The sequence below is a fragment of the Heptranchias perlo genome, chromosome 8 (assembly GCF_035084215.1).
Source record: "Heptranchias perlo isolate sHepPer1 chromosome 8, sHepPer1.hap1, whole genome shotgun sequence".
NCBI lineage: Eukaryota > Metazoa > Chordata > Chondrichthyes > Hexanchiformes > Hexanchidae > Heptranchias > Heptranchias perlo.
Genome location: NC_090332.1, coordinates 2,369,469 through 2,393,591, shown reverse-complemented (window position 1 = coordinate 2,393,591; position 24,123 = coordinate 2,369,469).

Here is a 24,123-nt window from a genome sequence, read left to right as displayed (position 1 = left end):
GCGCCTTTCACGATCTCAGGATATCCCAAAGCGCTTCACAGCCAATGAAGTACATTTGAAGTGTAGTCACTGTTGTAATGTAAGAAACAGGGCAGCCAATTTGTGCATAGCAAGATCCCACAAACAGCAATGTGGTAATGACCAGATAATCTGTTTTTAGTGATGTTGGTTGAGGGATAAATATTGGGGGAGAACTCCCCTACTTTTCTTCGAATAGTGCCATGGGATCTTTTATGTCCACCTGCGAGGGCAGACATAGCCTCAGTTTGGTGACAACCAAGATGAATGGATGGGTATGCAGAGTTAATGAGGCAAAGTAGAGGACAATATTGTTTGGCGGGCCGGTTAATAGTGCACTTGTGGTGAAGACTTGTTAACCTCACTGATACTGTTGCCAATTGGACTCAGTTGAAGGTAGGGTTGCCAACCCTCCAGGATTGCCCTGGAGTCTCCAGGAATTAAAGATTAATCACTAGGACACTGCTGCGAGCAGACCAGGAGAAAAATCACAGAATTAAAAAAATGGCGTTTTTAAAAATAAAATTCTTTAAACACTTTTGACCATTAGTTACAAAAATATCGGACATGGGAAAAAAGGGCTGTTTGACCAACAAGCATCCAATCAGGTAATGAAGAGTGTGTTATCTTTCTGATTGGCCATGGGAGGGTGGTACGCCGTGAAGATGAACATATCAGGTGACCAATGGCAGGAGTGTGGGGTCGGTTGGAGGCAGGATGTGATGTGATGACACCTCCAGGAATAAATCCAACCAGAGTTGGCAACCCTAGCCTCAGTTTAAGGTCACATCTGAAAGATGGCACCTCCGACTGTGCAGCACTCCCTCCCTCAGTGCTGCACTGGGAGTGTCAGCCTGGATTATATGCTCAGGTCTCTGGAGTGGGACTTGAACCCATGACCTTCTGACCACTACCACTCAGCCAGGCTGACACACAACTCAAGTGGAAGATGGTATCAATTATCTTTAGAGGCCAGCCCTCTCGCCCTGTAGGGGTAATGACATAAAGTATTTCTACCTACTTGGTCAACCCAATAAGGGTGTCTTCCCCCTCGCCCTCCACTGGAGCAGAAAGGGAGTTAATGGAATTATCTGGACAGGTAACTTATTTAAATAGCCCTGTTTCCGCTATTTGGGGTGGTGTTAACATCCTTTTCTCCTAGCGGACAGGAGTCCCGCTTCTCCACACATCCTGTGATGGAGCGGGGACCCCAGAATTTCAGGGCCAAAATATGATGATGTGTAATTCATTTCTTTTTTAAATTTCCAGATAGTTGGTCAGGATCATGGCAGTTGCAAACTGTTCTACACATGAAGAAATTATCAACAAAATCAGAGGCTGTCTTTTGAAAGAGATAGAAGCTATTGGGTCACTGGTAACCAACCTGGTCAAAGTCAGCAGCAACCCCTCGGGTGAGATGGACACCCAAAAGATTAAGGAATTGGTTTTCGCAGCATACGGAGAGGCACAGCAAGCTTATAACGTTGCCTCTGGTTATGTGAAAAAGATTCAATCGGAGTGTGAGAAGTTAACTGAACAGAAAGGTGGATTGCAAGAAGAGATGAAAGATAAGAAAAATCAGCTAGGCTCTTTGCAGCGTGATTTAAACACGATTAAAAAAGAGAAAGAAATGTATGAAAACCGCCTGCAGGTAGCGGAATCATCACTGCAATTAGCAAAGGACGCATTAGAAAAACAGAAGGAACATGAAAAATCGATGCTGATAGGGACGATTGTTGGCGCTTCTCTTATATTTATTCCCTTTGTTGGAATAGCAGGTGAGTTACTTCAAGTTTTGAGTTCCTCGCTATAGAAGGAAAATAATAGTCCAGGAGAAAGCGCCCCGCACAGATTTACCAGCACGACACCAGGGACCAGAGCTCTGAGTTAGCAGCAAAGATGAGAGCAACTGGGGCTGAATTCTCTCAGTCTGAGAAGATTGATGGAGGATTTGATAGTTGGCTAAAGGAACAGAGATCTTAAACATGGATGCTCTCTGTTGTAGATGAATCAAAGAGAACAGGGCACGATCTCAAGATAATGCAAACAGCTTTAGAAATGTGAAATGTACCTTTGAACTATAGACATTTACAATACAGAAGGAGGCCATTCGGCCCCTTGTATCTGCCAGATCTTTGCTAGAATGCTTTGCTACATAACAATATAAGAAATAAGAGCAGGAGGAGGCCATACTGCCCCTCGAGCCTGCTCCGCCATTCAATAAAATCATGGCTGATCGTCGACCTCAACTCCACTTTCCCGCCCGATCGCCAGATCCCTTGATTCCCCTCGAGTCCAAATTTTTATCTATCTCAGCCTTGAATATACTCAATGACTGAGCATCCACAGCCCTCTGGGATAGAGAATTCCAAAGATTCACAACATTCTGAGTGAAGAAATTCCTCTTCATCTCAGTCTTGAATGGCCGACCCCTTATCCTGCGACTATGCCCCCTAGTTCTAGACTCTCCAGGCAGGGGAAACAATCTCTCAGCATCTACCCTGTCAAGCCCCCTCATAATCTTATATGTTTTAATGAGATCACCTCTCATTCTTCTAAACTCCAGAGAGAATGGACCATTCTACTCAACCTCTTCTCATAGGACAGACCTCTCATCCCAGGAATTAATCTAGTGAACCTACATTGCACCGCCTCTAAGGCAAGTATATCCTTCCTTAGATAAGGAGACCAAAACTGTACACAGTACTCCAGGTGTGGTCTCACCAAAGCCCTGTACAATTGTAGTAAGACTTCCTTACTCCTGTATTCCAACCCCCTTGCAATAAAGGCCAACATGCCATTTGCCTTCCTAATTGCTTGCTGCACCTGCATGTTAACTTTTTGTGTTTCTTGTACCAGGACACCCAAATCTCTCTCGATACCAACATTTAATAGTTTCTCACCATTTAAAAAATATTCTGCTTTTCTATTCTTCCTACCAAAGTGAATAACCTCACATTTCCCCACATTATACTCCATCTGCCACCTTCTTGCCCACTCACTTAACCCGTCTATATCCCTTTGCAGACTCTTTGTGTCCTCCTCACAGCTTACTTTCCCACCTAGCTATGTATCGTCAGCAAACTTGGATACATTACACACGGTCCCTTCATCCAAGTCATTAATATAGATTGTAAATAGCTGAGGCTCAGGCACCGATCCTTGCGGCACCCCACTAGTTACAGCCTGCCAACCTGAAAATGACACGTTTATTCCTACTCTCTGTTTTCTGTCCATTAACCAATCCTCTATCCATGCTAATATATTACCCCCAACCAAATGAGCCCTAATCTTACGTAACAATCTTTTATGCGGCACCTTACCGAATGCCTTTTGAAAATCCAAATATACAACATCCACTGGTTCCCCTTTATGTACCCTGCTAGTTACATCCTCAAAAAACTCTAATAAATTTGTCAAACATGATTTCCCTTTCATAAAACCATGTTGACTCTGCCTAATCATTTTATGATTTTCTAAGTTCCCTGTTACCACTTCCTTAATAATGAATTCCAGCATTTTCCCGACAACCAATGTCAGGCTAACTGGCCTGTAGTTCCCTGTTTTTTCTCTCCCTCCTTTCTTGAATAGCGAGGTTACATTTGCTACCTTCCAATCCGTTGGGACTGTTCTAGAATCTAGGGAATTTTGGAAGATCATAACCAATGCATCCATCATCTCTGCAACCACCTCTTTTAGAACCCTCGGATGTAGGCCATCAGGTCCAGGGGATTTATTGGCTTTTAGTCCCATTAGTTTCTCAAGTACTTTTTTTCTAATGATAATAATTATTCTAAATTCCTCACTCTCATTAGCTCCTTGGTTCCCCATTATTTCTGGTATGTTTTTTGTGTCTTCTATTGTAAAGACAGATACAAAATATTTGTTTAACGCATCTGCCATTTCCTGATTCCCCATTATAATTTCTCCTGTCTCAGCCTCCAGAGACCAACATTTACTTTCACTGCTCTCTTCCTTTTTACATACTTGTACAAGCCCTTACAATCCGTTTTTATATTTCTTGCTGGTTTACTCTCATATTCTATTTTCTTCCTTTTTATCTGTAGATTTTTTGGTCGTCCTTTACTGGTTTCTAAAACTCTCCCAATCCTCAGACTTACTACTCTTCTTGGCAACATTATAGGCCTCTTCTTTTAATCTAATACGATCCTTAACTTCTTTAGTTAGCCATGGGTGGATCATTTTTCCTGTGGAGTTTCTATTTCTCAATGGAATGTATATTTGTTGAGAATATTGAAATATTTCTTTAAATGTTTGCCATTGCTTTTCAACCGTCATACCCTTTAATTTAATTTCCCAATCTACCTTAGCCAACTCGCCCCTCATGACTATATAATTGGCTTTATTTAAAGTTTAAGACTCTAGTTTCGGACTTAAGTACGTCACTCTCACACTCAGTGAAATTCTATCATATTATAGAATCATAGAGTCATAGAAAGATTACAGCACGGAAGGAGGCCAATCGGCCCATCGAGTCCGTGCCGGCTCTATGCAAGAACAATCCAGCTAGTCCCACTCCCCCGCCCTTTCCCCGTAGCCCTGCAAATTTTTTCCTTTCAAGTACTTATCCAGTTCCCTTTTGAAGGCCATGATTGAATCTGCCTCCACCACCCCCTCGGGCAGTGCATTCCAGATCCTAACCACTCGCTGTGTAAAAACGATTTTCCTCATGTCACCTTTGGTTCTTTTGCCGATCACCTTAAATCTATGTCCTCTGGTTCTTGACCCTTCTGCCTATGGGAACAGTTTCTCTCTATCTACTCTGTCTAGACCCTTCATGATCTTGAATACCTCTATCAAATCTCCTCACAACTGCCTCTGTTCCAAGGAGAACAATCCAAGTTTCTCCCGTCTATCCACGTAACTAAATCCCTCATCCCCGGAATCATTCTAGTAAATCTCTTCTGTACCCTCTCTAAGGCCTTCACATCTTCCTAAAGTGCGGTGCCCAGAACTGGACACAATACTCCAGTTGTGGCCGAACCAGTATTTTATAAAGGTTCATCATGACTTCCATACTTTTGTACTCTATGCCTCTATTTATAAAGCCCAGGATCCCATCTGCTTTTTTAACCACTTTCTCAACCTGCCTTGCCAACTTCAATGATTTGTGCACATATACCCCCTGATCGCTCTGTTCCTGTACCCCTTTTAGAATTGTGCCCTCTAGTTTATATTGGCTCTCCTCGTTCTTCCTACCAAAATGTATCACTTCACATTTTTCTGCGTTAAATTTCATCTGCCACGTGTCCGCCCATGCCACCAGCCTGTCTATATCCTCTTGAAGTCTATCACTATCCTCCACACTGTTTACTACCCTTCCAAGTTTTGTGTCATCTGCATATTTTGAAATTGTGCCCTGTACACCCAAGTCCAAGTCATTAATATATATCAAGAAAAGCAGTGGTCCCAGCACTGACCCCTGGGGAACACCACTGTACACCTCCCGCCAGTCCGATAAACAACCGTTCACCACAACTCTCTGTTTCCTGTCCCTAAGGCCAATTCTGTATCCATGTTGCTACTGCCCCCTTTATTCCATGGGCCGCAATCTTGATGACAAGCCTATTATGCGGCACTTTATCAAATGCCTTTTGAAAGTCCATATACACCACATCAACCGCATTGCCCTCATCAACCCTCTCTGTTACCTCATCAGAAAACTCTATCAAGTTAGTTAAACACGACTTGCCTTTGACAAATCCACGCTGGCTTTCCCAAATCAATCCACACTCGTCCAAGTGATTGCTAATTCTGTCCTGGATTATCGTTTCTAAAAATTTCCCCACCACCGAGGTTAAACTGACTGGCCTGTAGTTGCTGGGTTTATCCTTATACCCTTTTTTGAACAAGGGTGTAACATTTGCAATTCTCCAGTCCTCTGGCACCACCCCCGTATCTACGGATGTTTGGAAGATTATGGCCAGTACCTCCGCAATTTCCACCCTTACTTCCCTCAGCAACCTAGGATGCATCCCATCCGGAACAGGTGACTTATCTACTTTAAGTACAGCCAGCCTTTCTAGTACCTCTTCTTTGTCAATTTTTAGCCCATCCAGTATCTCAACTATATCTTCCTTTACTGAGACTCTGGCAGCATCTTCTTCCTTGGTAAAGACAGATGCAAATTACTCGGCATCCCCTCTGCCTCCATGAGTAGATCTCTGTTATGGCCCCTAATCGGCCCCACCCCTCCTCTTACTACCGTTTACTGTTTACATGCCTGTAGAAGACTTTTGGATTCCTTTTTATGTTGGCCGCCAGTCTATTCTCATACTCTCTCTTTGCCCCTCTTATTTTCTTTTTCACTTCCCCTCTGAAATTTCTATATTCAGCCTGGTTCTCACTTGTGTTATCAACCTGACATCTGTCATACGCCCCTTTTTTTCCATTTCATCTTATTCACTATCTCTTTTGTCATCCAGGGAGCTCTGGCTTTAGTTGCCCTACCTTTCTGCCTCGTGGGAATGTGCCTAGACTGCCCCCGAACCATCTCCTCTTTAAAGGCCGCCCACTATTCAATTACAGTTTTGCCTGCCAATCTTGATTCCAATTTACCCTGGCCAGATCTGTTCTCATCCCATTGAAATTGGCCCTTCTCCATTTGAGTATTTTTACTTCAGAGTGGTCTGTGTCCTTTTCCATAGCTATTCTAAACCCATTGATACCATGATCGCTGCTCCCTAAATGCTCCCCCACTCACACTTGCCCCACTTGGCCCATCTCATTCCCTAGAACCAAGTCCAGCAATGCCTCCTTCCTCGTTTGGGCCGGAAACATACTGGTCAAGAAAGTTATTCTGAACACATTTCAAAAATTCTTCCCTCTCTTTGCCCCTCATATTATTATTGTTATCCCAGTGATGGAAGGTGTCGTCGACAGTGCTATCAAGCGGCACTTACTCACCAATAACCTGCTCACCGATGCTCAGTTTGGGTTCCGTCAGGACCACTTGGCTCCAGACCTCATTACAGCCTTGGTCCAAACATGGACAAAAGAGCTGAATTCCAGAGGTGAGGTGAGAGTGACTGCCCTTGACATCAAGGCAGCATTTGACCGAGTGTGGCACCAAGGAGCCCGAGTAAAATTGAAGTCAATGGGAATCAGAGGGAAAACTCTCCAGTGGCTGGAGTCATACCTAGCACAAAGGAAGATGGTAGTGGTTGTTGGAGGCCAATCATCTCAGCCCCAGGACATTGCTGCAAGAGTTCCTCAAGGCAGTGTCCTAGGCCCAACCATCTTCAGCTGCTTCATCAATGACCTTCCCTCCATCATAAGGTCAGAAATGGGGATGTTCGCTGATGATTGCACAGTGTTCACTTCCATTCGCAACCCCTCAAATAATGAAGCAGTCCGAGCCCGCATGCAGCAAGACCTGGATAACATCCAGGCTTGGGCTCATAAGTGGCAAGTAACATTCGTGCCAGACAAGTGCCAGGCAATGACCATCTCCAACAAGAGAGAGTCTAACCACCTCCCCTTGACATTCAATGGCATTACCATCGCCGAATCCCCCACCATCAACATCCTGGGGGTCACCATTGACCAGAAACTTAACTGGACCAGCCATATAAATACTGTGGCTACGAGAGCAGGTCAGAGGCTGGGTATTCTGTGGCGAGTGACTCACCTCCTGACTCCCCAAAGCCTTTCCACCATCTACAAGGCACAAGTCAGGAGTGTGATGGAATACTCTCCACTTGCCTGGATGAGTGCAGCTCCAACAACACTCAAGAAGCTCAACACCATCCAAGATAAAGCAGCCCGCTTGATTGGCACCCCATCTACCACCCTAAACATTCACTCCCTTCACCACCGGCGCACAGTGGCTGCAGTGTGTACCATCCACAGGATGCACTGCAGCAACTTGCCAAGGCTTCTTCGACAGCACCTCCCAAACCCGCGACCTCTACCACCTAGAAGGACAAGAGCAGCAGGCACATGGGAACAACACCACCTGCACGTTCCCCTCCAAGTCACACACCATCCCGACTTGGAAACATATCGCCGTTCCTTCATCGTCACTGGGTCAAAATCCTGGAACTCCCTTCCTAACAGCACTGTGGGAGAACCGTCACCACACGGACTGCAGCGGTTCAAGAAGGCGGCTCACCACCACCTTCTCAAGGGCAATTATGGATGGGCAATAAATGCTGGCCTCGCCAGCGACGCCCACATCCCATGAACAAATTTTTTTTAAAGTCTATATTAGGATTGCTGAAGTCCCTTTTATCACTACTCGATGGCTTTTGAACCTCTCTGTAATATCCCTGCAAATTTGCTTCTCTATATCCTTCCCACTAGTTGGTGGCCAGTAGTGTAATGGCACCTCTATTGTTTCTTAACTCTAACCAAATAGATTCTGTCCTTGACCCCTCCAGGACATACTGCCACCCACCCCCCCCCCCACCCCCCACCTCCTTTCTTCCCTTCCCTATCTTTCCTGAACATCTTGTATCCAGGAATATTTAGACCCCAATCCTGCCCTTTTTTGAGCCAGGTCTCCGTTATCGCCATGACATCATATTCCCATGTGGCTATTTGCGCCTGCAGCTCACCGACCTTGTTTACCACACTTCGTGCGTTTACACACGTGCACCGCAAACCAGTCTTAGACTTTCTTGTACTCTCTCTTAGTCAGATCCCACCTAAAACTGTACTATTTCTTGCTCTAGCGCTATCTGTCTCTCCCAATCCTTTGTGCCCCTTGTTTCTCCTTTCCAATGCTACCTCCTGGTGCCAATCCCCCTGCCAAATTAGTTTAAACCACCCCCCCCCCCCCCCCACAGCACTAGTGAACCTCCCCTCGAGGACATTGGTCCCAGCTCTGTTGAGGTGCAACCCGTCCGGCCTGTACAGGTCCCACCTCCCCCAGAACTGATCCCAATGCCCCAGGAATCTAAAGCCCTCCCTCCTGCACCAACTCTGCAGCCACGCATTCATTTGCTCTATCCTCCTATTTCTATACTCACTAGCACGTGGCACCAGGAGTAATCCAGAGATTACTACCTTTGGGGTCCTGCTTCTTAATCTCTTTCCTTATTATGATCACTCTTTCCCAGAGGATCCTTTATTGTGAGATTACTAATTAACCCTGTCTCATTACATAATAGAAGATCTAAAATAGCCTGTTCCCTGCTTGGTTCCATTGATATTAAATCAATGGCAGCATTCAAAAGGGTACTGGATAGTTATTGAAAAACGAAAAATATAAAAGGGTATGGGGAATAAGCAAGAACAGGGCTCATCCCATCCACGAGACCCGCCTCCAGCCCCTTTGATCCTATCCCCACTAAACTGCTGACCAACCAATTTCTCTTCCTAGCCCCCATTGTAAATGGTCCCTTTCCTCAGGCATGATCCCCCTCCCTTTCAAAAGCTTCACCCCTCAAAAACCTACCCTCGACCTTCTGCCCTTGCAAGGTACCAACCTTTCCTTTCCAAAGTCCTTGAACATGTTGCACCTTGTAAATCCATACCCATATTTCCCGCAACTCCCTGTAGGAATCTGTCCAATCGACAAACGACATTCGATGTGGCTGTGACCATGGTGCATTATCACTCCTCATCCTCCTCCAACTCTCTGCCATATTTGACAGTTGAGCACACCATCCTCTCCAATGCTAAGTGAGTTCGGAGGGAGGGGGATAAAGGAGGGCCCGAGAGCGGGAGGGCTGAGCCAAACGAGATCGGAGGGAGGCGGATAAAGGAGGGCCCGAGAGCGGGAGAGCTGAGCTAAGGGAGATCGGAGGGAGGGGGATAAAGGAGGGCCCGAGAGCGGGAGAGCTGAGCTAAGGGAGATCGGAGGGAGGGGGATAATGGAGGGCCCGAGAGCGGGAGAGCTGAGCTAAGGGAGATCGGAGGGAGGGGGATAAAGGAGGGCCCGAAAGCGGGAGAGCCGAGCTAAGGGAGATCGGAGGGAGGGGGATAAAGGAGGGCACGAGAGCGGGAGAGCTGAGCTAAGGGAGATCGGAGGGAGGGGGATAAAGGAGGGCACGAGGGCGGGAGAGCTGAGCTAAGGGAGATCGGAGGGAGGCGGATAAAGGAGGGCCCGAGGGCGGGAGAGCTGAGCTAAGGGAGATCGGAGGGAGGGGGATAAAAGGAGGGCACGAGAGCGGGAGAGCTGAGCTAAGGGAGATCGGAGGGAGGGGGATAAAGGAGGGCCCGAGGGCGGGAGAGCTGAGCTAAGGGAGATCGGAGGGAGGGGGATAAAAGGAGGGCACGAGAGCGGGAGAGCTGAGCTAAGGGAGATCGGAGGGAGGGGGATAAAAGGAGGGCACGAGAGCGGGAGAGCTGAGCTAAGGGAGATCGGAGGGAGGGGGATAAAAGGAGGGCACGAGAGCGGGAGAGCTGAGCTGAGCTAAACTGAGACCAGCGGCGGAGTTCCAGAGGTGACGTCACCAGTGAAAAAGTGACTCAGTGAGGGGAGGCAGCTGATTGGTAAGTAGGTTCAGGTGAGTATTTCTACTATTCTACAATGCAGTAACTAAAGTAAAAAGAAAGGGAAGGTCTGCAGGTCTTATAGCAAGTAGCGTTTTTTAGTGAATCAAGGTCCCTGGTGTCGTTAACATTCTCAAAATTAAGAGTAATTTAAAGGAGTAAACTCCTCAAAGGGAGTAACTAACGAGCTTAATCTAAGGCAAATCATGGCAGCAGAGCTCGCACCCGTGATATGCTCCTCCTGAGAAGTCATGGACACTACCGGTCTCCCTGGCGACCATGTGTGCAGGAAGTGTGTCCAGCTGCAGCTACTGGCTAACCGCATTTTGGAGCTGGAGCTGCGGGTGGATTCACTGTGGAGCATCCATGATGCTGAGACTATCGTGGATAGCACGTTCAGTGAGGTGGTCACACCGCAGGTAAAGATTACACAGGCAGAAAGGAAATGGGTGACCGCCAGGCAGAGTAAAAGGACTAGGTAGGTAGAGCAGGAGTCCCCTGGGGCCATCTCCCTCTCAAACAGATATTCTGCTTTGGATACTGTTGGGGGAGATGGCTTATCAGGGGAAAGCAGCAAGAGCCAAGTTTATGGCACCACGGGTGGCTCTGCTGCACAGGAGGGGGAGGAATAAGAGTGGCAGGGCTATAGTGATAGGGGATTCGATTGTAAGGGGAACAGATAGGCGTTTCTGCGGCCGCAAATGTGACTCCAGGATGGTATGTTGCCTCCCTGGTGCTAGGGTCAAGGATGTCACGGAGCGGCTGCAAGGCATTCTGGAGGGGGAGGGTGAACAGCCAGTAGTCGTGGTCCATATCGGCATAGGTTAAAAAAGGGATGAGGTCCTGCAAGGTGAATTTAAGGAATTAGGAGATAAATTAAAAAGCAGGACCTCAAAGGTAGTGACCTCAGGATTACTACCAGTGCATGTGCCAGTGAGTATAGGAACAGGAGAATAGACAGGATGGATGCGTGGCTGCAGGGATGGTGTAGGAGGGAGGGATTTAGATTCCTGGGACATTGGGACCGGTTCTGGGGTAGGTGGGACCTGTACAAGCGGGACGGGTTACACCCGAGCAGGACCGGGACCAATGTCCTCGCGGGGGTGTTTGCTAGTGCTGTTGGGGAAGGTTTAAACTAGAATGGCAGGGGAATGGGAACCTGAGCAGGGAGACAGAGAAGGGGGAAACAAGGATAGAAACAAAAGACAGAAAGGGAAGAAGCAATAGTGGAAGGCAGAGAAAACAAGGGCGAAAAACAAATAGGGCCATAGTGCAAAATGAAACTAAGATAACTAGCAATCTTAAAAAGACAAGTCTAAAGGCATTGTGTCTTAATGCACAGAGCACTCGCAATAAGGTAGATGAATTAACAGCGCAGATAGATATTAACGGTTATGATATAATTGCGATTACGGAGACATGGCTGCAGGGTGACCAAGGATGGGAACTGAACATCCAGGGATATTCAATATTTAGGAAGGACAGGCAAAAAGGGAAAGGAGGTGGGGTAGCGTTGTTAGTAAAGGAGGAAATCAATGCAATAGTGAGGAAGGATATTGGCTCGGAAAATCACAATGTGGAATCTGTATGGGTGGAGCTAAGAAACACCAAGCGGCAGAAAACGTTGGTGGGGGTTGTGTATAGGCCCCCAAACAGTAGTGGAAATGCAGGGGAGGGCATTAAACAGGAAATTAGAGACGCATGCAAGAAGGGTACAACTGTAATCATGGGTGACTTTAATCTACATATAGATTGGTCAAACCAAATTAGCAATAATACTGTGGGGGAGGAATTCCTGGAGTGTGCACGTGATGGTTTTCTAGACCAATACGTTGAGGAACCAACTGGAGAGCAGGCGATCCTAGACCGGGTATTGTGCAATGAGAAAGGATTAATTAACAATCTTGTTGTGCGAGGTCCCTTAGGGAAGAGCGACCATAACATGATAGAATTCCTCATTAAGATAGAAAGTGAAGTAGTCGAATCCAAAACTAGGGTCCTGAATCTAAATAAAGGAAATTACGAAAGTATGAGGTGTGAGTTGGCTAGGATAGATTGGGGAACTTTACTGAAAGGGATGACGGTGGATAGGCAATGGCTAATATTTAAAGAACGTGTGCAGGAATTACAACAATTATTCATTCCTGTCTGGCGCAAAAATAAAACATGAAAGGTGGCTCAACCGTGGCTTACAAAAGAAATTCGGGATAGTATTAGCTCCAAAGAGGAGACATATAAAATTGCCAGAAAAAGCAGCAAGCCTGAGGATTGGGAGCAGTTCAGAATTCAGCAAAGGAGGATAAAGAGATTGATTAAGAGGGGAAAAATAGAGTATGAGAGTAAACTAGCAGGGAACATAAAAACTGACTGTAAAAGCTTCTATAAATATGTCAAGAGAAAAAGATTAGTGAAGACAAATGTAGGTCCCTTACAGTCAGAAATGGGGGAAATTATAATGGGGAACAAAGAAATGGCAGAACAATTAAACACATACTTTGGTTCTGTCTTCACAAAGAAGGACGCAAATAACCTCCCGGAAATGTTAGGGAACCAAGGGTCTAGTGAGAGGGAAATTAATGGGGCTAAAGGCTGACAAATCCCCAGGGCCTGATAATCCACATCCCAGAGTACTAAAGGAAGTGGCCCTGGAAATAATGGATGCATTGGTGATCATCTTCCAAAATTCTATAGACTCTGGAACAGTTCCTACAGATTGGAGGGTGGCAAATGTAACCCCACTATTTAAAAAAGGAGGGAGAGAAAAAACAGGGAATTACAGACCAGTTAGCCTAACATCAGTCGTGGGGAAAATGCTAGAGTCTATTATAAAAGATGTGATAACAGAACACTTGGAAGGCATTAACGGGATTGGACAAAGTCAGCATGGGTTTATGAAAGGGAAATCATGGTTAACAAATCTACTGGAGTTTTTTGAGGAGGTAACGAGTAGAATAGATAGGGGAGAACCAGTGGATGTGGTGTACTTGGATTTTCAGAAGGCTTTTGATAAGGTCCCACATGAGAGGTTAGTGTGCAAAATTAAAGCACATGGGATTGGGGGGAATATACTGGCATGGATTGAGAATTGGTTGACAGACAGGAAACAGAGAGTAGGAATAAACAGGTCTTTTTCCGGGTGGCAGGCAGTGACTAGTGGGGTACCGCAGGGATCAGTGCTTGGGCCCCAGCTATTCACAATATATCTCAATGATTTGGATGAGGGAACTAAATGTAACATTTCCAAGTTTGCAGACGACACAAAGCTGGGGTGGAATGTGAGCTGTGAAGAGGATGCAAAGAGGCTCCGATGTGATTTAGACAAGTTGGGTGAGTGGGCAAGAACATGGCAGATGCAGTATAACGTGGATAAATGTGAGGTTATCCACTTTGGTTGTAAAAACAGAAAGGTAGATTATTATCTGAATGCTAATAGATTGGGAAAAGGGGAGGTGCAACGAGACCTGGGTGTCCTTGTACACCAGTCGCTGAAAGCGAGCATTCAGGTGCAGCAAGCAGTTAGGAAGGCGAATGGTATGTTGGCCTTCATTGCAAGAGGATTTGAGTACAGGAGTAAAGATGTCTTACTGCAGTTGTACGGGGCCTTGGTGAGACCACATCTGGAGTATTGTGTGCAGTTTTGGTCTCCTTATCTGAGGAGGGATGCCCTTGCCATGGAGGGAGTGCAACGAAGGTTCACCAGACTGATTCCTGGGATGGCAGGACTGACATATGAGGAGAGATTGGGTCGACTAGGCCTATATTCACTCGAGTTTAGAAGAATGAGAGGTGATCTCATCGAAACATATAAAATTCTAACAGGACTAGATGCAGGGAGGATGTTCCCAATGGCTGGGGAGTCCAGAACCAGGGGTCACAGTCTCAGGATACGGGGTATGCCATTTAGAACAGAGATGAGGAGAAATTTCTTCACTCAGAGGGTGGTGAACCTGTGGAATTCTCTACCACAGAAGGCAGTGGAGGCCAAGTCATTAGATGTATTCAAGAAGGAGATAGATATATTTCTTAATGCTAAAGGGATCAAGGGATATGGGGAAAAAGTGGGAACAGGGTACTGAGTTAGACGATCAGCCATGATCATTTTGAATGGCGGAGCAGGCCCGAAGGGCCGAATGGCCTACTCTTGCTCCTAATTTCTATGTTTCTATGCTTCTCCTCTGGCGTCCATCTTAATGGGACTGCCATCAATGGGGTCTACTCTTACCGATCCAATATAGTCAGACCATCTCCAGCAACAGAGACAAAGGTACCTGGTCTCGGAGGAGCCACAATTTTCTCCAGCTGAACATCATCTTCACCACAGCCACAAACTCCGTATCCTTGTCACCGAACCCATCCCACACCCAGTCGCTGTCTAAGGCGGAACCAGACAGTTTGCAATGTTGGCGTCCTATTTGACCACCAGCTAAGCTGCAGACTCCATTATCCTCTCAATCATGAAGACCGCCTTCTTCCACCTCTGTAACATTGCCCGTCTCCACCCATTGCCTCAGCCCATCTGCTGCTGACTTTGTCAGCTCCAGACTTGACTATTCCAATGCTGTCCTGGCCGGCCGCCCATCTTCCACCCTCCGTGAACTTAAGATCATCGAAAATTCTGCTGCTCGTATCCTAACTCGCACCAAGTCCCGTCCACCCATCGCCCCTATGCTCGCTGACCTACATTGGCTCCAGGACCCCAGTGCTTCAAATGTAAAATTATCACCCTTCTGTTTAAATCCCGCCATGGCCTCACCCCTCCCTATCTCTGTGACCTCCTCCAGCCACCCTGAACCTTCCTTCCGATGATTCTGGCCTCTTCTGCGTCTCCTCCACTCTCTTTATCACACCATTGGCAGCCGTGCCTTCAGGTGACGAGGCCCTGCACTCTGGAATTCTCTCCTTAAATGCCTCCACCTCCCTCTCCTTCTTAAAGATCCTCCTTTAAATCCACCTCTTTGTCCCAGCTATTGGTCACCAGTTCTGATATCTCCTCCTTTGGCTCGGGGTCCATTTTGTTGATTGTTTCTCTGTGAAGCTGTTTGGGATGTTTTCCTACCTGAAAAGTGCTACATAAATGCAAGTTGTTGTTGGAAATAGGATTGGCTTGAGGAGAAAGCAGGAAAATGGGTTTAGTTTGGTGTGACAGCAGGTAAATAGGTGAAAGCAGCCCCAAATAGTAGTGGTTGTTGGAGGCTAATCATCCCAGCACTAGGACATTGCTGCAGGAGTTCCTCAGGGCAGCGTCGTAGGCCCAACCATCTTCAGCTTTTGTTTTTATTCGTTCATGGGATCTGGGCGTCGCTGGCAACGCCAGCGTTCATTGCCCATCCCTAAGGCACAAGTCAGGAGTGTGATGGAATACTCTCCACTTGCCTGGATGAGTGTAGCGTCAACAACACTCAAGAAGCTCGACACCATCCAGGACAAAGCAGCCCGCTTGATTGGCACCCCATCCACCACCCTAAACATTCACTCCCTTCACCACCGGCGCACCATGGCTGCAGTGTGTACCATCCACAGGATGCACTGCAACAACTCGCCAAGGCTTCTTCGACAGCACCTCCTAAACCCGCGGCCTCTACCACCAAGAAGGACAAGGGCAGCAGGCGCATGGGAACAACACCACCTGCACGTTCCCCTCCAAGTCACATACCATCCCGACTTGGAAATATATCGCCGTTCCTTCATCGTCGCTGGGTCAAAATCCTGGAACTCCCTTCCTAACAGCACTGTGGGAGAACCTTCACCACACGGACTGCAGTGGTTCACGAAGGCAGCTCACCACCACCTTCTCAAGGGCAATTAGGGATGGGCAATAAATGCTGTCCTCGCCAGCGACACCCACATCCCATGAATGAATGAAAAAGGGCAGTAGATTTAGTGGAAGCAAGGATTAAATGGTCTTCTCTGGGACTAAAGTTCTGGCCTGGATATTACGTTATAGTGAAATCAGTTCCATCCTTGCTAGCGAGGGTTTTTTAAAAATTCATTCTCGAGATGTGGACGTTGCTGGTAAGGCCGGCATTTATTGCCCATCCCTCATTGCCTTGACTGAGTGGTTTGCTCAGCAACTTCAGAGGGCAGTTAAGAGTCAACCACGTTGGTGTGGGACTGGAGTCACGTGTAGGCCCAGACCCGGTAAGGACGGCAGGTTTCCTTCCCTAAACGCCATTAATGAACCAATGGGGTTTTTCTGACAATCCGACTGCTTCATGGTCATTTTTACCGATAGGTGCCTTTTATTTCTTGATTTTTCTGCCTACCACAAAGACGCAGCCCGGCCCAGCAGCTTTTCTGCGGTCTGGGGCACAGGGACATTTGGTTGCAACTTATCATAACTATTGGTCTCAGTGTAAACTGGTGAAGATGAAAAAAGTTTTACATTTTTAAATGGGCACCCTAAACCTATACAATTGATTGGACAGGCTTTTGGGCCATTTAAATTTTAAGGGGCCTCTCTAACGTCCATGTCAACACAGGGACAAAGAGACATTCCTTGTACTCAGTGTTCTATGACAGATGATGTATTTCTGTATTACAATGCACCCACCCATATATGGACGGATAGCCCTGTGACTTCTGGCAGGAAATTCAAATAAACAAAGAAGTCACATTTATATAGCAGCTTTCATGACCTCAGGATATCCCAAAGTGCTTTACAGCCAATGAAGTGTAGTCACTGTTGTAATGTAAGAAACGTGGCAGCCAAATTGCGCACAGCAAGATCCCACAAACAGCAATGGGATAATGGCCAGCTAATCTGTTTTTAGTGATGTTGGATGAGGGATAAATATTGGCCAGGTCATCGGGGAGAACTCCCCCGCTCTTCTTCGAAATAATGCCGTGCGATCTTTAACATCCACCCGAGAGGGCAGACGGGGCCTTGATTTAACATCTCACCTGAAAGATGGCCCCTCCGACAGCGCGGCGCTCCCTCGGTACTGACCCTCCGACGGCGCGGCGCTCCCTCGGTACTGACCCTCCGACGGCGCGGCGCTCCCTCGGTACTGACCCTCCGACGGCGCGGCGCTCCCTCGGTACTGACCCTCCGACGGCGCGGCGCTCCCTCGGTACTGACCCTCCGACGGCGCGGCGCTCCCTCGGTACTGACCCTCCGACGGCGCGGCGCTCCCTCGGTACTGACCCTCCGACGGCGCGGCGCTCCCTCGGTACTGACCCTCCGACGGCGCGGCGCTCCCTCGGTACTGACCCTCCGACGGCGCGGCGCTCCCTCGGTACTGACCCTCCGACGGCGCGGCGCTCCCTCGGTACTGACCCTCCGACGGCGCGGCGCTCCCTCGGTACTGACCCTCCGACGGCGCGGCGCTCCCTCGGTAGGCGCACCTACAGGTGTCCTACAGCTGATACCTGTAGGATCAGTTCCTCGTGTCACCCAATCCCACAGTTCTACCTGTCTAACTTTAACTACAATCAGTTCATCATGTAGGTAAGTTTCCTATTTCCAGTTCCAATCTGCATAAATGGACATATTGGAATTAAAATTCAATTCTACATTAAAATTCAAATCACCACAAGCTTCTGGATAAACTGTCCAACAGAGTTAAGAATAGAATATTGAAAAAAAACAGTATTTCATTCTGAAAAGAACCATTTCTGCTTCTAGGAGCTGCAACAGCCATTACTTGTGGAATTGCTCTAGCAGAAGCTCAAAAGAATCAGGAGAACGCCCTCGAAGAAGTGCGTTCAAGGCAGGCGGATGTTTCCAGATGCTCATCAAATTTGCGAGCCTGTACCTCCAGCATAGAAAAGAAAAGGAATGAAATTAACCAGATTGAAAAAAAATTACAAGATGTGGAAAATGAACTGAAAAGACTACATGAGTTGCTTGAAGAATTCTTCGAAACAGACAGCAAGCTGAAACATGCCGCGACTATTCTGAATGAACTGGTTGGTAAGGTGAATGTGCTAAAGTTTCGCAGTGAAAAATTCTTGAACCTGGAATCATTGATCACTGTTTTGGATGATATTGTCCTACATATTGTACAGCTGCCTGACCGGCAAGGTGGAAAGATACTGTGTCTGGGAACGAATGTTGTTGAGATGTTGAAATCCATCAGGAGTGATATGAAAGCAATTGCCTTCTCTGATTCAGACCTCAGTGAATGGTACTAATGGCAAGGAAAGAGTGGCTGTTGCAGTGATGCTCTGTACTGAGCGAGGCCCATCACAATAGGCGACTTATGTGATAAAAACTTTCTTATTTCTCACTCGCATTCTGCCTTTGAAGCTAACTTTTCTTTTGGACATAGTGAGGTATATTTTCCAAGGGACAGATACAAATACTTAGACTTTTGCCTGCCTAAAAATAGCACCCAGAGGAATTTAGTTTGGACGTGCTAAGTGTTTGTACTTGAACTTTGGCAATTGGAAAATTGTGGGGGCTGGGAGCACCCCCCTGCACCCTCCCCTCACGGCCGCGATTCCCCTCCCAGGACCCTTACCTTGCGCTGGGGCCATTTCCGCAGCCCTCTGGTGGAGGCCTCTTGCTGCCTAATTGCTGGGCAGCTGCTTCTCTCCGGCCTACCCCCAACCCCCAGCTCCCAGCCCCCAGCCCCCAGCTCCTAGCCCCCTTGGTAACTTACCTTGCTGGGCTGCTTCAGGCCCTGACTGCTGTTCCTGGCGGTTTTGGCCTGGCGGGGAATTCCATCACTGCTCCTCCCACTTAAGCCTCGGCAGTCTGAGAATTTGAATTCAGTTTTTTAAACATCTGGAAATAAAAGTCTGGTCTCAGTAAAAGTGACCACGAAGCTGTCAGCTTGTCGTAAAAACCCAACTGTTTCACTGATGTCCTTTAGGGAAGGAAACCTGCCGTCTTTACCTGGTCTGGGCCTATATGTGACTTGTCTTGACAGTTTCGATTGACCCAGCATCCACAGCCTCGTGGGAGGGAGGGGGGAAAGAGTTCCAGATTTCCAATACCCTCTAATTTTAAGATTGTGTTCCCCTTGTTCTGGATTCTCCACCAGAGGGTCGATAGAGAGAAACTATTTCCTATCAAATCCCTCAATCTTCTAATAACCTATAACTGCTCTCACTGCTTCTTTCTCACACCATCATTATTTGTCTCCCTGTTTCTTCTTTTGCCACTCACCTTTTCCCTGTATCCCCCTCTCACACACCTTTCATCACTGTCATCTCTGAAACTTTTCTCTATTGCTTTGTACTTTTAACCTTTTTTTAAAAAGAAACGCCCAGTGCGCACAGTAACTAGTAGCCACTTGCACCCAATGTATGTGTGTAATCAGGGCCACACACTGGGTGAGAGAAACTGTAGTCGGGGGCCTAGAGCCAGGACACATTTCTACCCAAGGCCCGATGGACTTCTTGTCATAGCTGCAGCCTTGAAGAGTATTGGTGCATTTAGGACGAATTGAACCGTGCAAAAGAGACACAGGGACCTGAGGCCAGGGTTGGACGTCCTGCAGAAGGCGGCTAGGACAGAGCAGTGGCGAGTGGGGGCGGGGGTGGTGGGGAGGAAGAAAGGAAACAGAGTCCTGGAGAGCCAGTACTGGGGAGCAGGGTTTCAGTGGCTGCAGAGATACTGAACACAATAGTCAACGTGTCTGGTCTGAATCTGATTGTTCTCTGCCAACCATCGACAGGCTTGCAGGAGCAGTGCAGGACCAAAGATATCTCGGAGAGCCAGCTGAGACCGCAGCACTAACCTCTCATTCTTCTGTAAATAGCCCGTGCTTGGAACAGCAGCAGGCATGTAACCATAGATCTGGGCAACCATGTTAACAGCTATTTGGGGTTGCCAACCCTCCAGGATTGTACTGGAATCTCCTGGAATTCAAGATTAATTTCCAGGACACTGCTGCGAGCAACACCAGGAGAAAAATCATAGGCAGAAAGAAAAAAAATTTTTTTTTTTCATTTTCTTTGAACACTTTTATTATTAATTATAAAAATATTGGAGGTGGATAGAACATAGGAACAGGAGTAGGCCATTCATCCCCTCGTGCCTGCTCCGCCATTTGATAAGATCATGGCTGATCTGTGATCTAACTCCATATACCTGCCTTTGGCCCATATCCCTTAATACCTTTGGTTGCCAAAAAGCTATCTATCTCGGATTTAAAATTTAGCAATTGAGCTAGTATCAATTGCCGTTTGCAGAAGAGAGTTCCAAACTTCTACCACCCTTTGTGTGTAGAAATGTTTTCTAATCTCACTCCTGAAAGGTCTGGCTCTAATTTTTAGACTGTGCCCCCTACTCCTAGAATCCCCAACCAGCGGAAATAGTTTCTCTCTATCCACCCTATCCGTTCCCCTTAATATCTTATAAACTTCGATCAGATCACCCCCTAACGTTCGAACCTCTAGAGAATACAACCCCAATTTGTGTAATCTCTCCTCGTAACTTAACCCTTGAAGTCCGGGTATCATTTTAGTAAACCTACGCTGCACTCCCTCCAAGGCCAATATGTCCTTCCGAAGGTGCGGTGCCCAGAACTGCTCACAGTACTCCAGGTGCGGTCTAACCAGGGTTTTGTATAGCTGCAGAATAACTTCTGCCCCCTTGTACTCTAGATATAAAGGCCAGCATTCCATTTGCCTTCTTGATTATTTTCTGCACCTGTTCATGACACTTCAATGATCTATGTACCTGAACTCCTAAGTCCCTTTGGACATCCACTGTTTTTAACTTTTTACCATTTAGAAAGTACCCTGTTCTATCCTTTTTTGATCCAAAATGGATGACCTCACATTTGTCTACATTGAATTCCATTTGCCACAGTTTTGCCCATTCACCTAATCTATCAATATCCCTTTTTAATTTTATGTTTTCATCTTCACTGCTTACAATGCCACCAATCTTTGTGTTATCGGCAAACTTAGATATGAGACTTTCTATGCCTTCATCTAAGTCGTTAATAAATATTTAGAATAAAAATTTAGAAAGGCTGTTTGACTAAGAGTCAAGAATCATCCAATCAGGTAACAAAGAGTTTGTTCGTTTTCCAATTGGCTGTGGGAAGATGGTGCACGGTGAGGAGTGACGTGTCGGGTGACCAATGCCGGCAGCGCGGGGGCGGGGCGGTTGGAAGAGGGAGATCATGTGATGAAACCTCCTGGAATATGCTGAATCAGAGTTGGCAACCCTACCAGCAATACAGGGACCAATCTCAGCGAGATGAACCAGTCATGTGGTTTGCACAGAATTTCTCATTTATATAGATGTTACGATGAATGTAACACACTTGAACAGTGGACAACAAAACAAGCATGTACAATAGTGAAGGTTGATATTGGACATTTTTCTGATAGCTTCACCTGAGCAAACAACCAAATGGCCAGGCAACAGAGGTCCCCAAACTCACAACTTGTGACTTGATCGCAGCCATAACCAACTGGCTTGGGAGCCTCCAAATTACTAAAATGAAATAAGTTAAGTTTGAAACTGGAATTGAATTGGAGCAATGTAATAATCATATATAAAGCCGTGTACTTAATACACTGAGCCCATCATGGAGATATTGGGCAGGATAGAATTTTTTTTTAAAAAGTAACTGGGTGCAAGTATTCATTCAATAGGAGGCCATTAAGGAAATGAATCAAGTAGTCCACAGGGTAAATCTTGCAAGGAGAGACTCCCTGTGTGAAGGTCAGTGCATTCCATTCATGGCACTCCCAATTTTCCTTGCAAAATTTACCCTTACATATAACAAAAACAATTACACAGTTATTGGCCACTCTTTCCCTTCAAAAGGATATCAATTGGACTGTAGCAGCTAAAGTTTAAGTTACAAACATGATTCCTGAACATAACCGTTTCATCTATGAAGAGAGGCCCAAAATATTGAACTGACCTTCAGTTGATGGAGAAGGGTTGGAAGTGGTGTACCTATGAGTCAGCGCTGAATCCACCTTTGTTCTCTCAAGAACTTGCATTTATATAGCACCTTTCACAACCTCAGGATGTCCCATAGGGCTTTACAGCCAATTTGCACACAGCAAGGTCCCACAGATAAAAGACCAGATAATCTGTTTTTAGCAAGGTTGATTGAGGGATAAATGTTGGCCAGGACACCAGGAAGAACTCCCCTGCTCTTCTTCAAATAGTGCCATCGGATTTTTTACGTCCACCTGAGAAGGCAGATGGGGCCTCAGTTTGATGTCTCATCTGAAAGACGGCACCTCCAACAGTGCAGCACTCCCTCAGTACTACACTGGAGTGACAGCCTAAATTTTATGCTCAAGTCTCTGGAGTGGAACTTTGAATCCGCAACCTTCTGACTCGAGGTCCTGGTGTCCTGGCCAACATTTATCCCTCAACCTTGCTAAAAAGATTATCTGGTCTTTTATCTGTGGGACCTTGCTGTGTGCAAACCTTCTGACTTGAGGTTACAGAGCTGCCACTGAGCCAAGGCTGACCACCTGTAAAGGCAAGCTCTTTCTCTATATAGGTGATGATTTGGACTTGAACATAGGGAACATCATCTCACAATTGGCTGATGGCACAAAAGTTGGGGATCTTGGCAAACAGTGAGTATGGCTATAAGACTTCAGGGATGCAAGAATATTGGTGATAGGAATAAAATGGACATCTCTTGTTTGGCCATATTAACCATCCTGCAGTGCAAATCATTCTTGATTGCTTTTTCTTAAAGTGGAAGTTTATTGGCTTAACACAATCACTAAACTTGGATGACTCGAACCACAAGACAGTTACAAGCTGCCTGCCTGACTCTGGAAAGATAGCGGAACAATGGTCCCGAGGTAGCAGCAGAAAAACCCACTGACTTTAGGAACAATGGCGAGACAGTTAAGACAGTTAATGGAAAACCATTGACTTTGCTAGATAACCACCTGGAGGTTTGTGAAAAACAATTCCTTGTTTGAAAGGGTGTACACGACTAGAACTGTACAAAGAAAGGGTATATCATTGGGTAGAGTTGTCGAGGTCGAGACGCCGCACTGGAAGGTGCCAGCTGGACTACACGCTCTGGCTAGAGGTGGAACAGGATAATATTGTTTTATTTCTCTGTAAATTACAGCTTAAATACTGAAATGTATTAATACTCGCTTGTGCTTGAAATAAAGGACTCTTGTACCCAATTTGGTGTCACCTCCGAATCTTTTACAAAGTGGCGAGCCAGGCAGGAGGTGACAAACATTAGCCAGTGTAATTAAGGATAAGTGAAGCCCTAGGACAAGCCAGGGCAGTACAACCCCGTTTGTTAAGGGAGGAAATCGTTTTGTGGGAGTGCAGGACTCGTAAAGGGACCGGCAGTAATAAAGCCATGAGGAACGTAGCAGAGGCTGTAAAAAGGAAACTAGACTGGGTTGCCGAGTTGAGACCGGTACTCACGGTGGGTGAGGTGCCATATGCGGTGCGAAGAATTGGATTCAAGGATCAGTAGATGAAAAGAAACTGAAGCACAAGGCAGCTCGTAAATTGTTGATGTTTGCAACTCACTTTTGTGCAGAAAGCCGCCAAAATCGGGTGGCGGAATTATGGTGTAAAAAAGAGGAAGGGATTGGAAAACATAAAAAAAAGATGGAAAAAGTTAACCAGAGGAATGGGGATTTAAGTATGATGCTGGGATGTTCCCAAATGGCTGCAGCCACAGCCAGGGTACAGGGATTGGGGTCTCGACAGCTTGACCATCAGGTAGA